The sequence below is a fragment of the Sphaerodactylus townsendi genome, linkage group LG08 (assembly GCF_021028975.2).
Source record: "Sphaerodactylus townsendi isolate TG3544 linkage group LG08, MPM_Stown_v2.3, whole genome shotgun sequence".
Taxonomy (NCBI): Eukaryota; Metazoa; Chordata; class Lepidosauria; order Squamata; family Sphaerodactylidae; genus Sphaerodactylus; species Sphaerodactylus townsendi.
This window is the reverse complement of record NC_059432.1, coordinates 51,511,780-51,528,393: the sequence shown is the minus strand read 5'-3', so window position 1 is coordinate 51,528,393 and position 16,614 is coordinate 51,511,780.

Below are 16,614 nucleotides of genomic sequence, written 5' to 3'. Positions count from 1 at the left end.
AAAATAAACATAAGCAGTAGTTGCCTGCCTCAAAGCTTCAGAGCTTTATATGAGCAAGCCTGTGGGCCTCATTTCCCTTCTGTGTTGAGGCCGAGTACCACATCAGAGGTGGCTCATTAAGACCACTGGGGGAAATCCTGGTGAACTGATGGCTGGAGATTTGCATCCCTCTGCCATATTGGCAGATGCTGCCATGAGCAAGCCAGTACCCCCATTCCCATATCAGTTTCATGCTCCTGTGAAGGGTCCACAAGCCACAGTGTCAGTGGCACTCCCACCCAGCATGGAGCCAGGGGACCAGGTATGTTCACTGCAACAGGTCACCTGCCCTGCAGTGGGAAAAATCACCTTCTTCCCCTTTTTCGTTCTCTGTTGTCCAGGCGGATTAGGGAAATGTCAGGGGGACGCTATCTAGTTGATTGAGAGGCATTCCTGGAACCATGTGCCAGCCTAAAATAACACATTGCTACTGCTATTGAAATATACTGCTATTGAAATATTGAAATACATGTAATCAATCTGTTTGTTTGTAACCACTGCCATCTGTACATTCTTCCCTTGATCTTTGCTTTATGGCTTCACACACTCGTAGACAACTAGGCTTCTCCAGTTCTCCCGTCCCATGGGAACAATGTTGCTTTCATTATCTCATGGGGTGAGAACCCAGGTGGCTTTCTCTCACTACCTGCTTGCAACCGTGGGGCACCTTAGCTCCAAAGATCGTTTTTCACAAATTCTTGGGAAACTGGGAGGGGAGCTCACTTGGGGGATAAAGGAGACTGTGAATGCCAGCTTCAGCAGAACTAGTTTTTGTTGTGGTTGTTGTGGTTGTCATCATTGTGCACTAATAATCTCATTTTTGCCTGCTGATTACATGAATGTCCCATTTATCCTTTTTTAAAAAATTGTGTGAGATAGATTGGATGCTACCTAGATATGAGATCCATATCGGCAAGGCTATGCAGATTTTGAATTTCTGAAGGTTTGAAGATATGTAACTGCATGTGTGTTTTAAAGAGACCATTTTCAGCTGAAACACTTTATTTTTCTGGGCTATGCAAACAAAACTCACAAAAACGATTTTTTTAAAAAGTTCCAAAATGTTCCAAAAGATTATCATAATTGCTGGGCTGGTTCATACGGGAGCTGTCTGTTCCTTAGATGAAGACTTGCAGCAGATTAGATGTTTTATCATTCAATTTCACCTTGAGGTCATCTAGTTCGACTTTGAGTTTTATTCACCTTCATCGAGTCCATTACAACTTCCCAATATATGTTCAGACCCTGTGTGATTTCACTAACTCTTCTGAAAAAGCACTTTTGTTGTGAATCATTCATGTACTCATGGAACTTTATTCCAAATATCTGTTTTGTAGATGGTACTAAGATGAAACCTTGCAAGGCTCTATGACATAAATGCTCTAAACGACTGTCCCTAAGTACTGTCTTCTAAAGCTAGTCATTGAGACAGACACAAAATTTCCTAAATATGCTGCCTGTACCATCCATTGGTTCTAGTTAATCAGCAAATGATCAATAATATTGAAAACTATTGTGAGGCTCAGAAGGATTCAGGAATTGTTTTCTCTGTTTTTTCTCCAGGTGAAGTTCATCCCATCCCATTATTTATTTATTCACTTACTTTATAGCCTGAATTTCACTGTAATTGAGACAGAGGCCCCTTCTGCATGGAGGCGGAAGGGGTTGGGTCGGCGTAAACCAGTCCCAGACAGTCCCAGAACCGGCTGGGACGACGGTGCCACGGAGCGCCATCGCCCGGCTGACCCGGCTTGTCCCTGGCCCTCCGGCACGTCGCCGAGGCCTGGAGACACGCCCCCCCGGCCCTGCGTGCCTGCTTGAGCATCGCAGGGCAGGGGGTCATGTCCCCAGGCCTCGGCGACGCACCAGAGGGCCGGGGACCAAGTAAGTGAAGGTTGGGAGTGGGAGGGGGAGGGCACCTTGGAGCCGCTGCCATTCGCACTCTAAGGCGCACTCCAAGGAGCCGCTGCCGTTCACACTCCAGGGCGCCTTGGAGCCGCTGCCGTTGCTTCGTGCCATGTGCGAATGGCTCCATACAACGCATGCTCCATACAACGCCCGTGCGGAAAGGGCCTCAAAGAGAGTTACATTATTTCCCTTTACTCTAGGTTATCCTCACAATAATTCCATGAGATCATTTAGGCTGAAGATATGACTGACCCAAGGTCACCCAGCAAGCTTCTATGTTAGAGTGGGGATTCGAACCAAGTTTTGCCAAATCTTCTGACACTCTAGCTACTTAACTCAGTTCCAGTTTTAAACCCAGGTCAAAAACTCGATAATTGTTCAAGAAACTGTGGAAGTGTACCACAACCACTTGCCCAACAGGAAGATATTTCATTCCATTCTGAAACTGTTTATGCAGTTTGTATCCAGGGAAGGCACGTTCAGTAGGAGACTCACAACTGACTCCTTCAAAGTCATCATTCGTACCTGAAATATTCTCCACTCCCTGAACCCATCTGCACAGTCCCCTCTGGCCAGATGTAAGAAGCCAAGATAGGCAAGGGTCAAGCATAGACTGCCCCCTCCAAGCAGCATCAATTTTCTTAGGCTGCTGCAACTGAAAACTGTCAGTTATGTTCAGTGACTCAGGGAATATTACCGCCAATCACCAGATATGAAAGCATTCTTCTCAAAAATAGCCTCAAGCTCATTAAAAATAAAGGCACATATATTTTATTTAAAAATGTTATTGACTCTGAAACAAATATGTAGCATACTACAGTACTGCATACATATTGCTATGAATAGATGTCATCTTACATATGCAGGGCCTCCATTTGTGTGTAGGAGTTTACCCTGAGTGGTGGGTGGACAACCATACTAGATCCTGGTATTAAACAAAGGTGAGACCTTGAACTTTCCATTCTTTTCTTAATTTTTGTTGAACTCTACAAACAAGAGAAAAACAGTAACAGCGCTTTCACAAAATAGTGTAAAACATTAGATATAAACCAGCACACTGTATATTTCAAGGATTATAAACAATTGCAAAGGAATAATCTGACTGTGAATTCATTATTGCTGAGGATACTCGCACATGCTGAGCTTATCAATTTAATAATGCTTGGTTTATGAATTTGATCACTCAGTTAAATTACTCATTATCTCAATTAACACATGCTTTACTACTGTGCTGAAAATAACAAAACTCACAATCAAATGTTAATCAAATACACTCAGGTACATTCAGCATAACTGCTGAAATAGCATTCATTCAAAATATCACCCTGAGGCCTCAGAGGGAATAATCCTGGCACATGGTTCTAAGTGTACTGAGTGCCAAGCAGTCAAGCCCCAACTCCAAAAGGACCATGTGTTTACCTGTCAATGGTGCCCTTTACAGCATCTATTGTGTCTTCAAGGTCCCCACATCAGGTGCCAGGCATGTTGTTTCTTCAACTCTTGTCCTTCATTGCCTTGTCCCTGGCCCCCTGCTGTCTTCACTTGCTCCTGCTGTACTTCACTTTCAGAGCAAGGCCAAGAACTTGTTATCCCTTTCCTTCTCCCAGAAATAAGGATCAAGGAACAAGGATGCTTGCTCCTGACTATCTCCAGGATCTTTTGATTCCATCTTTATATATGCATCCTGTCTTGCAAAACGGAATTGCTTTCTGTTTGGGTCTGATTACTTCTTGGTTGGCCTGAATGTAGGCTTCCCAACTTCAAACTAGGAAATTTCCAGAGATTTTGGAGTACAGCTTGAGAAAAACAGAGTTTAGGGATTGGAGTTAGCTCAGGAGGGACATGATGCCATAGAGCCTACCCTCTGAAACTTTCATATTCTCCAGAGGAACCAATCTCTGCAAGTTTTAACTGTATCTTCCATCTGAAGGTCGGAATCCCTCCCTGAATCACTTCTGGATGAACCAAGGGCTGCCCAAATGGTTTCTCTGTAGAGGATGTGCAGTGCCCCAAACAAACTATGCACTTTCATTGATCACCACAGGCCTGCTTTTCCAGTCTCCCTGTGAACAACACCATACCAATATACAGATACAATTCTGTTCACAGCACGTAAAATATGGAAATTAGTTGGGGTCCAGCAGAATCCCTCTTCGTCCTACCCATGTTTTCCAAATACCCCTTTGAAACTTCACATGAAGGTGCTGAGAACAAGTGTGCAATACATAAAGGCAGCAAATACAGAACAAATACAGTGGAGAAATCAGGAACAAATTTAGATATTTGCCTACATCCAGAGGTGCAGCAAGGGGGGGAAAGTTCCTGGTGCACCAGTGCATCCTCTGACCCCACTCCGCCACGCCCTAGAATGCCCCGCCACATCCTCGCCATGCCCCTACAGGGCACATGCCTTGTGCAACGCCTTGAGCAACGCCTCTGCCTACATCTTAATTGTTACTTTTTTATATTTCTGTATGATATTGAAAGGGCTTAATTAGAGGGTGATCATAGAAAAGTCACGGTCCAAGATGTGATCTCCTCGCAGGACACACAAGTCTGTTTATTCAGGTGTGCATGATCACCCTACATTTATTAGCACCAGTTTCCAATCCATTTACTGTTAAATCCCTAAGTTCATCATAATTCTTTTCTAAATTAGTCTCTCTGGAAAGGACATGACTTTTTTGCTTCTGCACTTTAGGGTCATAGGATATCAAAGAGATGTACCATAAGAGTCCAAGGGCCAGTCATTGGGTCAAGATGCCATCTACTAGCTTGCTTTTTAGTTTATAATCGAAGATGCAGCAAATTTTACAGATAACATATCATGCAGGCAAAGACACTTTTCAACATCTGCAATTACTCCTGAGCTAAGCCTTGGAACTCTGTGTCTCACTGCCATCCAATCAGAACAGCCACTAAAAAGCTTGGCAACTGTGCAGTAGCTGTGTGGTGCTGGAATTTCATTTCCTTCTGCCTTACAGCTACTTTTACATCTGTGCAGTTGGTAATTTCCCCCAAGGGTAATAGATTGTTGGGCCAGGTAATTAAATGATATGCAGGGAGACCTATGACACCCATAAGACCTCATGAAAATGTTCACAGTGACAATGGATGCAGACAAACCCCAAGCAGAATGGCTTGCATTCACATTTCCATGGGTGCTGCAACCTAAATATTCCCCTCTATCAGGTAAAAAGTTTTTGGAGAGGCACATGACAGACCCTGGGGGCAGAAGAACCAACACCAGTTCAGGTCTAATGCTATGACTTAAAAAAAAAGGCAACAGTATTTATTTATAAATAACCCAATCAACTAGTTTGCTTACTCTTTATTGAAACAATTGACTGCATTGTGGCTCACAGTACAAGTACGTGGAAGGGGACATTATTAGGGTTGCCAGCCTCCATGTAGTGGCTGGAGATCTGGGGTTATAACTGATCTCTAGGTGACAGAGATTAGTGTAACTGGAGAAAATGTAAGGTGGACTCTATGGCATTACACTCTTTGAAGTCCTTCCCCTTTCCTCCTCAAAGTCTACCCTCTTCAAACTCCACCCCCAAAATCTCTAGGTATTTCCTAACCCAGGGCTGGCAACTCAAGAAACTATGCTTTTCATTGGTGAGACCACACATGTATTAAATGCTTTCTATTGCACTGTAGGGTAGTGCTTGAATATACTGCAGAAGTAAAGTACTGCAGAAGGTAAGCCACAAAACAAACTGAAGCTAGTCATGAGCAGCCAGACTATTCAGTGGAAAAGGTTCTCCCTTTATGAGTCAGTCTGAATCAAACCTGTCAGGGTTTGAGCATCCATTTGTATACCTGACAGAGTGGCCATCTGGTTGAAAATAAAATGGTTACAGGAAGTCAGTGTGGTATAAAAGCTATAAAGCTGGAGTGAGCCAGGGAAGGCTGAGAGTCAAATTTGCATCTGCTTTAAACCTTACTGGGTGGCTGTGGGCCTGTTGCTGTTTCTCTCAGCATAGTTTCCCCAGGGTGGTTGTGAGAATAAAATGAGGCTCTCCTGAGTTCCTTGGAGGAAAATTAGGTTAAAAATCAGTACGTAAGTACAGGGAACAGAGCCAGAAGAGGAGTGGTGGCAGTCCATGATCACACAGAAGCATTATCCAGAGAACTCAAGTACGTATCTAGATTCTTTCTAATTTCAGCTGAATACAGGAAACCAAGATCAAATATTGGGCATTACAATGAATGTATGTCAAGCTAAATACTTCAGAAACCCACACAGCATTTGTTTACAAGCAGAACAGGAAATTATCTGAGCTTCATCAGCTGTGAATTGAAACCAAGATTTCCTTAGATCAACCAGGTTTACCCTTCATGCAGAAAATTAGAGATGATAGCTGAAGCACAAAAAGCTTGAAAGGTATTAAGCAGCCTTTATGCTCCTGTCACATTTGATCACCTGTTTAGTCAGCTTTTTATACTTGATATAGGTAGTAACATTTTAAAATTTGTTGTTAATGGCACTGCACCTCCAATCACTTTCCTCTGAATACAATAACAACTAATTACTTAAATGGATCTTAAACCCTTCTCTTTAACTGCTTTAATGTGTCACGCAGTGATTATGAAACAAGATAGCACTTTCTTTTCAGGTGCACTTTGATATTACATAATCGTTAGCATTGTCTGGGAGTCATTCTTTCCAATCCCCTGAGAATGTGGCCCTGCTGGATTTTTTTTCACCCCAATTCCTCTTTATACTTAAGCATCTTCTTCACTAGTTGAGAAGTGATGTTGTGCAGTGGGAAATTACAGGGATTTAGATATCTGACAATGCAACATTCCTTGTTTGTCTGGCCTTGCTTGTTTGACCAAGGATTTGAAGGGCCTGACCAATTATTCTTTACCAAGCCTTACGCAAATAAAACAAACTAAAAAATTGTGTTATCACTTTAGTTATGACTTTCACGATCTTCATTAAGCAGGTCCAGTATGGAAAGAGATAATTTATGTCCTTCTATGAGTTTTGCTTTTGTGTCTAGAGCTGATTCCGCATGGGCCAAAAACAGTGGTGTGAAAACGGTGTGAAAACAGTATCAACCCTTTTACACCATTTTAAACCCTTTTACACCATTTTCACACTGCTGTTTTTGGCCCATGCGGAATCAGCCTAGAAGACAAGTTTCTTTTTCTATGCTGTCCTTGAGACATGCTGTTTGCTCTCACACTTATTGTCTTTTATTATGTTTTTCTGAGCTTGCTAATAAGACTCTGTAGGGTAAGCAACTGGGACTTTAATTACTGTGATTCATTTTAAATTTCAGTATGAAACAGCAGAAACAATCATGGAACTATCCTATATAACATTTTTTTTAAAAAAATGCACTGTTGTACTCCCGAGCTCTTTGCCAGGTAGGATCCATACTTTCTCCTGAAAGTGAATATATCTTCCAAGGAATACCAAGGCTGTGATGCAGAGGCAGGCACTTCTGAACATCACTTTTCTTGAAAACTCTGACATCGCCGTAAGTCAGATGAGACTTGACAACAACAAAAATCGAGTGTTCATATTTCTCAAGTTATTAAATGACTTTTGCTAGGAAAATAAAATAAACTGATAAAAATGCTCCCTTCATCCAGGCAATCTATTGTCCATAATAAAGGAAGCGCGAGGTGCATACAAAAGAAGGATTCTGTTCATACAGCCAATGAAGATGCGAAGGGATGTTTAGATGCACAGCCTCATCTGCATTGTCATGATCAGCTGGGACCCAATGAGCTGCCTGGATGTATATCCCCATCTGAGGCCACCACTGTTGCACATACTCAGTGCCATGATTGGATCAGGACCATTCTGCCCACAAAAAAAAGAATAATATGATAATCTGCCACTAAGAACCTTTGATGCTGCTTTACATACCATTTTGCTGTTGTCTTCCAATTATTTTTATTAATATTTGGATGGTGTTGATATTTTCCAAGAAACAGACTTTACTAGATACCAAAATCATCTCCATCTCCCTTCAGAATGGATTTTGGGTTTCCTGCATGTATGGTTTTTGTCAGTTTTGTCCTGAACTGCTTTGACCTTTCCCCCCTCCCCCCTGATTTCCCACATGTTTTATTGTCTATAGGGTTCATCTTGGATTTTCAGTGGGTTTTCTGCATTGGGTGGGGGGAATACATTTACTACAGCATTTTTTAAAAGTCGAGTTGGAGTTGCCTTTACTCCTCATATGTAATACTCATTTGTAATTTATATTCAACTTTGTATTATGTACAGATTTAATCCATTACAATCCCTTATTATTTTGTCAAAGTTGCACTTTCTTGATTTGACAATTTAAGATGATTCTATTTGGTGTCTTAGTGCCTCATTATTGCACAAGAATTAGTAGATAGGAAGAGATCACAAATGTTTCATTCTGGTCAATCTGAGACCATTCTTTTTAAAACAATTGCTTAACAACAGTCATGTTGCTACAGATGTAGATATAGGTTGTTAAACTGCAAACTTTATGACACACCAAGCCCACCAGCCAGGTACTGGGGCTTGCTGAGTGTTTCACTCAGCCCTTTGTAAAACACCTTTATAAATAGTAAATAGGGAATCATGGGGAATAGTAAATAGGTTTCTCCAGGGCCTTCCAATACCCCCACCAAAGGCTTCAGCTCCATAAGGTACAACAAAGCACGGGCTGTTTCCACACAAAGCATTTAAAACATTTGCCAAACATTTTAGAAACATTTTGAAAAGAATCCTTTTTGTGGGTTTTGTCTGCATAGCCTAGAAAAATAAAATGTTTCAGTTGAAAATGGTCCCTTTAAATTACACAGACTAGTGACTCCTAATTTTCACTCCAATAGCATTTCTCAAGTGTGTGTGTATATATAATTTACAATAATAATTTACAAATCTGACAATGCCTATCATTTTATTTATGTAAATATTTATGTGCTTCCTTTCCTATTGATTATGGTGGTTTGCAAAGAAAACCTGCAGAAAACAGGTGATTTAAATAAACGTGCATAAAATAAAACACACTGCTGTACAACTTCCTTCCAATCAATGGCCTGTTTATGATATTAACTGCAAAATGCTATCTGAATGAACAGCCTTACTGTTCTTGTGGAAGATGGACAGAATAAGGAACTTATCACCTCTTTGTGGAATCTGTTCCATAATGGAGTACACCTGTGCTATGGCTAAATGGACCACTTGAAGGGAAAGCTCATCAACAATAGGCTCTAGGTTAGGAGGATTTAGGGTTGCTAGGCTGCCATAGGTAGGGTTGAAAGTGACTGGGAGCTGGTAATGAAGGTGTGACGTCGCTTCCAGGGAAAGTCTGGAAACAACATCATTCCCCTCTAGGAATTGCTACAAACTCTATGGTTAAATTTTGTCCTTAAAGAGAAGCATACGTTCATTTCTGAGTTCTCCTTAGAAGTGATCTCTGTTGGCTCAATGGCCTTTTTTTTTAAAGCTTCTCCTGTCATTATTCAAAGTGACAATGGGAAAGAAGACCTGAAGGTGAAGAATCCTGGGCAGGAACTCTAGGAAGATATGACATGATGTATGGGTTCATAGTAGCAAAGGTTGTTTTTTTTTTTAAAAAAAAGATATACAATAGTACTGCAGACAAGCCAACTATTTCATTGTGTATGCATGATATATGCACGTATGTCAGGCATACATTCAATGATATTCTCTTGCCTTACAGCCATCATCCAATTCCTTAATATTATGTTCCATTCTTGTTTGCTATGTGACACTTTTTTTAAGACTGTGGGAGAAATCTAGGATTTCTTATATCCACAGGGCAAGGTGAACAGTTTAAAACAATTATCCTCTGCTGGTTGTCAACAGTTATTGCAAATGAAAAGAAAGGTCTGCCTAAAATGCCAAATGTTCCAATGCTCCCTTCTTCAAAAAGGTTTGAATGTCCCTAAAATTTGTAGATTGAATCCGGAGGGGGAAAGAGTTCTGTAGCCCCCCCTTAAGAATCACCAAGTCCATCAGTCCATGCAATATGTCTCCAAACACATATTGAACATATTTTCATGCCTCCGTAAAGGAGTCTTAGTATTAAGAAAATTGTAAGTCCCCAAAGAACAGATGCTTTCTATCACATTTTGGCTATGATGCGTTGAAACTAAAGCTCCCATTCTGTCCTCTTTCCCCTAAGAAGCAATTTCCTGATTCAGGCCAGTTGAGAGGTGTTTCTTTATATGGCAGGCCTGTAATTGATTGCTCTCATCATTACACCTATTCTCTGTGAGAATCAGAGTAATTGATACTTTCAATGCAGGGTGATTTTATATTGTACCTGATATCTGCCCAGGTAAGGAGCAAGATTATGAAGGCAGTTTCTTTACCTTAATCATTTAATGAGGTCAATCACAAGCCCATACAAACTCAGATTAGTATAACTTAATTAAACTTTCAGAAAATGATCAAGCACCATCTACTAGGATTTTCAGAATATGATTCAGGTCAATGAGGCCTTTTCCTCTTCAATGAAAAGGGTAATAGAAGCGACTCAGGTTACTCTCCCAGCAGGTGAAGCAGCATGGCATGAAATTTTGCCATTGTTGCCATTGAGCGGAGGAAATTTGTGGCCATTGAAACGCTAAGTACATGGATCACAGACATTTTATATGAGACAGCTGTGGCCTGCAGGAAGAGATCTTCTGACGAAACACTGATAATGGCAGCAGAGGTCTGGGCAGGGTTGTGCTTAAAACGCTTCCAGCTCTAGCTTGGGAAAGGAGACTGCTACAGCCCCTTTTTTGTAAGAGCACAATCATTGCAGTTTGAAAGTGCATCAAAACAATAACTGCTGGCAGAGAGATCTAAAGTACAACCTCATTATTTTCAATAGCCTGGAGAATATATAAAACATTCAGAGCAGCAGAGCCCCAGATGCACTGGGAGCTTTAGAATGGCCAGAAGCCTGCATTCAGTATTTACAGAGAGGAGGTTGTGACCCAGTATTTGTATCCCTTATTTGATACTCCACCCTAGATAACTAGCCAACAAAAGAGTCAGTGAGAGGGCACTAAAAATGATAAGTAATTGAAGCCATCCGGGTCAATCAAGAAATTTTCCATTATTCTCACCATACCTTGAGCTACTCTGTCGAGCAATGATTCATTTTAATTCAGGGGAAACATTCAGCTGAGGTACCCTGGGACATGTGTGTGTAAAGTGCCATCACATTGCAGCCAACTTACAGCAACACTGTAGGGTTTTCAAAGCAAGAGATTAACTGAACTAGTTTGCCATTGCCTTCCTCTAACCCTGATGTTCTTTAGAAGCCTGGAGATGAGGGATTACAACCATGTTGTGGTAAACTTCCAGAAGACAAGGCTAGGGTTCAAACCTGCTTAAAAACCACAAAAAGCATAACTTTGAAAAAAAAAGTTTTTCTCTTTAAGAGGCCAGTCAGGAGTCTCTTGTGTGGGAAATAAGTTGTCATAATTTGATACTAAGATGTGAGTGTATGATAGTTTTAACCCAGTAATAAAATCTCAAGGCTCATTTAGCAAATGGCTATCAATACTAAGCCAGAACTGAGAAATCAGAATTATGGCTGCCTGTGGATTTATTTTCCCTGTTTATTTTGTTGATGGTGTTTCTTCTGTAGAGTCTAAGGCCGTTTCCGCATGGGCCAAAAACGGTGACCTGGGGGCGGTAAAAACGCTGCCCTTCCCCTCCCTCAGGGCGGTGTCAGGCCGCCCTAAAAAACAACCCTTTAAAGGGTTGTTTTTGAGGGAACAGCGTCTTCCCAGCGGCGCGGTACGAACAGCACCGCCAGGAAACGACGCTAGTTTCCCTTCCCGCTTCCGACTCACCTTGTCCCCGTGCGTCAGGCCTGCTGAGCCGTTGTTCAGAAGCCTCCCTCACCGTCCCTCCGACCCCCTGGAGGTTGGAGGGCAGCTTGAAAGCGGAGGCTTCGTAGGCCAGCAGGCTTCAATCAGATGGGGACAAGGTGAGTGGGAAAGGGCAGGGGGCACAGGCGGCTCCATCTTGGCGAGGAGCAGCACCTAGAATCGCCCGGCACAGCCTCTTCCTGAGGTCAAGACGCCATTTTCGCGTGCAAGGAACGTGCCTGCTTGGCCCCCACGCCAGCAGAATTCTTGCCGGCGTGGGGGCGCTTGGGGGGCCGTGCGGAAACGGCCTAAATTTTTGGTCAAATAGTCTATACTGATGTTAGTCTACAAGCCCACCTATAATTTCACATGCCTCTATACTTGAGTTACACTACTAGATAGAACACAGAGGTAAAAGATCACACACATACAGATAGTAGGGGTAATTTGGATTTCCATGCTTGGCTTGGTAACCAAAGAAAAATGGGGGTGTGGAGCCATATTGGTACCATTGTGATATCACTTCCTAAGAAAACCCAGAAATGATGTCACACCTCTCTAGAAATTGTCTGAAACTTGATGGTAAAACTATATAGGTCTTTTGCCAATTCCTAAACAGGAATAGCCATTTTAATTTCTTTCTCATGCTGCCTCGTTGCCTACCCAGACTGCTGCTTGCTACTGTCTAACAGCAGCTACCCCATGAAAGCCAGTGGGATATTAATGGATAGGGTTTCAGAATGGGATCTAGGAGAACCAGGTTTGAAATCCCACTCTGCTATAGAAGCTCACTGAGTAACTTTGGGCCGGTCACACATTCTCAGCATATCCTACCTCACACACGGTTGTTGTAAGGATAAAACAGAGGACATGAGGATTATGTAAGCTGGTTTGGGTCACCGTTGGGAAAAACAGTACAAATTAAGCAAATAAATATAATTGAAGATGGGGGTGGGAAGGAGGTGGTGAGAAGGGGGTGGGAAGGAGAGAAGGAAACAGAGGAAGATATCAGGGCTGCCAAGAGGAGGGAAATAGTAAGGAGGGGATAGAGGGGACAGTGAAGTGTCCCCACAACATGTCTTGCAGGTTCCTCACCACTTATCTAGGCCCAGCAGGTGTCACTGCACAACTGGGTCTTTTTTAGCAGTTGGCACCTCATAAGGGGCTAGTTTTCCCAGATAGAGGCTGACATGGAGAGGGTTGGAGGGAAAGCTGAAGACAAAAGAGCAGATAATGGTAGATTGACTGGGTGTGGAGGAAGCAGAAAAGGGATATTCTGAGGGAAGGAAAAGAGGGCAAAGTGAGAGAGGGAAAGAATGCAACGCCCCCTACAAGACTTTGTGGGTCCCTGCTTGTGCTCTTCTAATTGAATTGGGCAACGTGAGTATTTTCCTTCAATGTGGCCTCATTTCTTAAGTGAACATTTCTCAGATAGTAGTGTTAATTAATGAGAATAATGTGTAATTTGGCTCTCATTTTCAATTTATGCAAGTTTTTCTATTTTGCAAAAAATAGAGGATACTGTCAACTTAAAAATCACACTTCTACATGATTTTTAAAACATCTAATATTGCTTCCTACAACTTGTAATTAAAAGATATCACAGAAAACAGTGTATTTGCATTTGTTTCATTTTTAAATTAAGAATATACTGGTGATGGTTATGATGTCAAAGTACAGCTTAGCAATGTTAAGGATTATAAATATGGAATGCAAGTGAGATATAAATCAACAATACTATGGGCTTTACAGTAAAATCCAATGCTAATTCATTAACAGAAGTAAGGGAAGTATCAGTACCATAGAGAAGGTAACAGTCCTAGCTAGACCCATCTTGAGTGTTGCATTCACAATGGTTGGAGGAATAATGAATATGGCTCTCACTCAAGCAGGATATTGACAAGCTGGAGTGTATCCAGAGGGCAACCAAAATGGTATCCAGAGGGCAATCAAAATGGTACAAGGTGTGGAATCCTATGAGAAAAGACTTAAGGAGCTGGTTATGTTTAGCTTGGAGAAGAGAAGGTTAAGAGGTGACATGATAGCCATTTTTAAATGTTGAAAAGATGTCATGTTGAAGATGGAGCAAGCTTGTTTTCTGCTGCTCCAAAAACTAGGACAGGAGTAATGGATTCAAACTGGGGAAAAGAAATCCCTTCTAAACATTAGGAAGAACTTCCTGACATTAAGGGCTGTTTGACAGTGAAAAATATGGCTTCAAAGGATGGTGGAATCTCCTTCGTTGGAGGTTTTTAAACAGAAGTGATTGCGTGTACTTGCATGGCAGGTGGTCGGACTGGACTGGATGGCCCTTGTGGTCTTTTCCAACTTCTTCTATGATTATTACTGTACATAGCGAGATATAAGCAGTACAGATGGATACATTAAAATAATATATTCTTTATAAAATTCCCACTTTTTCCAGAAAAAGTGTGTCCTTCTATGCTAATTTTGCATGTTAATTCATGTAAATATTTAAAGATTTTAAATGAGCCTGTCAGAGACGTTGAAACAAATTGAGGTGTCTGGTCACTCTATATACATGTCAAGGCAACCTCTGAAGTTTCCCTCTTCATTTCACAAAAGATGTGCACTGTTTTTGCATGAATCAAGCTTACAGAATTTTTCGTTTTTGTTTTATTATTATGATTTATTATATTATTATAATTAATTATAATCTGAATAGATCTGTATTGTATGTTTACTAAAACAGTGGTGTTAAAAGTGTAAACATCTTTTTTCACGTTCAGTTAACTACCCCAATTCTCTCCTCCCATTTTTGCTGTTTGTTTGAGGTTCATAAATACAAAGGGCCTACAAATTTTGTGTCTGAGGCAGATTATCCCTAGACTGCTTTCCATTAAGATTCCTAAGTTCCGTTGCCTGCCATCACTCCAAGCAATAGCAAGATATATGTTTTTTTAAGTGATAGTACTATGTAACTTCTGGCCACAATGCGCAAGTGACAAAGGAAAAGTCTAGAAATTGCTGGAAACTCCAGGTTGGGAAATTCTTGAAGATTTGGTAGTGAAACTCGGGAGGGAGGGATTTGGAGAGGGAAAGGACCTCAGTGGAGTAGAATGCCATAGAATCTACATCCAAATCTGCCATTTCCTCTACAGGAGCTGATGTTTGTTATCTGGAGATCAAATATAATTCTAATAGGTCTTCAGGCCCCACTTGCTTGTTTGTTTATACTGCTTTTCTCCTTGATTGGTATGTAAAGTGGCTTTTTCATATCATTCCCTTCTCTCTATTTAATACTCATAACAACAACTTTGTGAGGCAGTGGTGTAATAAGGGTGGGTAGTGAGGAGGTTGGAGCTCCAGGCCCCAGACGCCACTTGATTAGGTTGTGTGGTGGGTAATTTAGCAGGCCACCCCATCCCTCCTGAGCAACTCCTTCATGTGGAGTTCAGTGGCAGGTGCACAGTTGACAGCACTCAACTGGGTTTGCCCAACCTGACCTGAAATTCAGAAGCAGTGCAGGTCTGTTCAAGTTAGGCTGCTTGTCTGGGTCAGCTTTAAATTGCAGTTTTCAATCTCAACCCAACCATGATGAGCCCAACCTCAAACTGAGCAGTGAATCTTACTGGCTTAGCTTTATACTGCTGCCCTTCCCCACCCCCCACCCCACTCCATCTCCAGTCAGGTGGTGCTTGGAGTGGGGCAGAGTCAACAGTACAAAGCTGGAGGCAGTCAGACTGACTGGTCAGTTTGAAACTGAGCTGAGCCTGGTTGAGTTGGACTTTACCCTATAGGCTTCAAGCCTGCAGTTAAAACTCAAACCAGCCTGATTGAGCCCAGCCACGAACTGAGTGCTGGGTCTGACCAGCCCCAGTTTTATCCTGCTGGCTCCACACCTCAAGCTCCACCGGCAAAGGTTAGGTGGAGTGTTGGGGCAGAATCAGCCAAATAAAGCTGGAGCTGTTCAGGTCAGTTGGAGACTGGGTTCCGCCTGACTGAGCCCAGTCTCAAACTGAGCACAGCTGGAGCCAGTCAGCATAAAGCTGGAGCCAGTCAGACCCAGCACTCAGTTTTATGCTGGGTGCAGCATGGCTAGGTCAAGTTTTAAACTGTGGGCTCAAACCTTACAGTTTAAAGCTCAGCCTAGCAGAGCTGAGAAAGGAACAGGTGTGCCCCACCCCTAAACTCCACATGGAGTTGGGGGGTGGGGTGAGCTATTGTGCTTGCCCTGGGCACTGTTTTAGGCAGCTATGCCCCTTTTGAGAGGGTAGGTTGGAACAGGAGACTGTGATAGGTCTCCTGATGGACTTCTAGAGCTGAGTGGGGATTTGAACCTGATAAGCCCACCTCCTACTTTCTAACCACATCAGCATTGGGGATTTGGTGAACCTAACATGATGTGTTACAGCTTTGTTGCAAAATGGCTGAGACAACTTAAAATGTTTGTTAATTACAGAAGATTTAGTAAATGCATTCAGAAAACTTTTAAACATTATTTTTTTCTGGTAACGAAACTACAGATCCAGAGAGGGTTCTTTGGCTGGAGAAAGGCTTCAAACTTTATTGAGCTGAGCAGCTGAGTACAACCACATGATAAATATCCAAAAATTCATCTAATCCAGAAGAGAGAGTATGAAATATAGCATATAAACAGCTGAGAACTCCCAAATCATTTCTTTGGAGTGAACTGACCTGCACGTATGTGTCACTATATACTGGGATCATCCACTTGAATGATATGAATTGAAAAACCTCAACATCCAAGGGATTCACATTCTAGTAACAGCACAGGACATGCATTCCAAATATATGTCCTGGAAATTTTCTGTACTTGTTAGGTTCACAATGCATGTCACT